Source organism: Penaeus monodon, chromosome 25 (genome assembly GCF_015228065.2).
Source record: "Penaeus monodon isolate SGIC_2016 chromosome 25, NSTDA_Pmon_1, whole genome shotgun sequence".
In the NCBI taxonomy this organism is placed as follows: Eukaryota; Metazoa; Arthropoda; class Malacostraca; order Decapoda; family Penaeidae; genus Penaeus; species Penaeus monodon.
The window spans coordinates 38,009,824-38,010,190 of NC_051410.1; the positions used below are offsets into that span (position 1 = coordinate 38,009,824).

The 367-nt window shown below is 36.2% G+C and overlaps 1 protein-coding gene across 1 annotated transcript in view; it reads right to left on the minus strand.

The window, feature by feature from the left end:
- LOC119589220 (organic cation transporter protein-like) overlaps positions 1-367 on the minus strand; it is a gene marked incomplete in the record, with an annotated part of 12,450 nt that overhangs the window by 9,877 nt on the left and 2,206 nt on the right.

Sequence of the window (367 nt, forward strand, 5' to 3'; positions counted from 1 at the left end):
ACATTTCCGAACTCCAAACGATCATTTTGGTTTCATCTACTCCCAAGATACATTTTTATAGAGACCGTACATAAATACATATATAAAAAAAAAATACATCAACGTGGTTTTGCATCACATAGCTGATAAACTAATCAAACACAACACACATTTATCAGAAGAAAAAAAATGAAATCCACGTGGCTCTCATCTGCATCTCCGAGGAAATATGATTTAAAAAATCTGATAAGGGAAGTGGGGGACAACAGGTGATGATAACGGCAGGGTTTTGATAAGCACACGGAAGGCTCGTGATAGTTGGTTTAAGGTTGCTGTTACATGATGTGGAAAACAAGGATATAGGAGAAAAGTCGATGTTTAGGTCAAA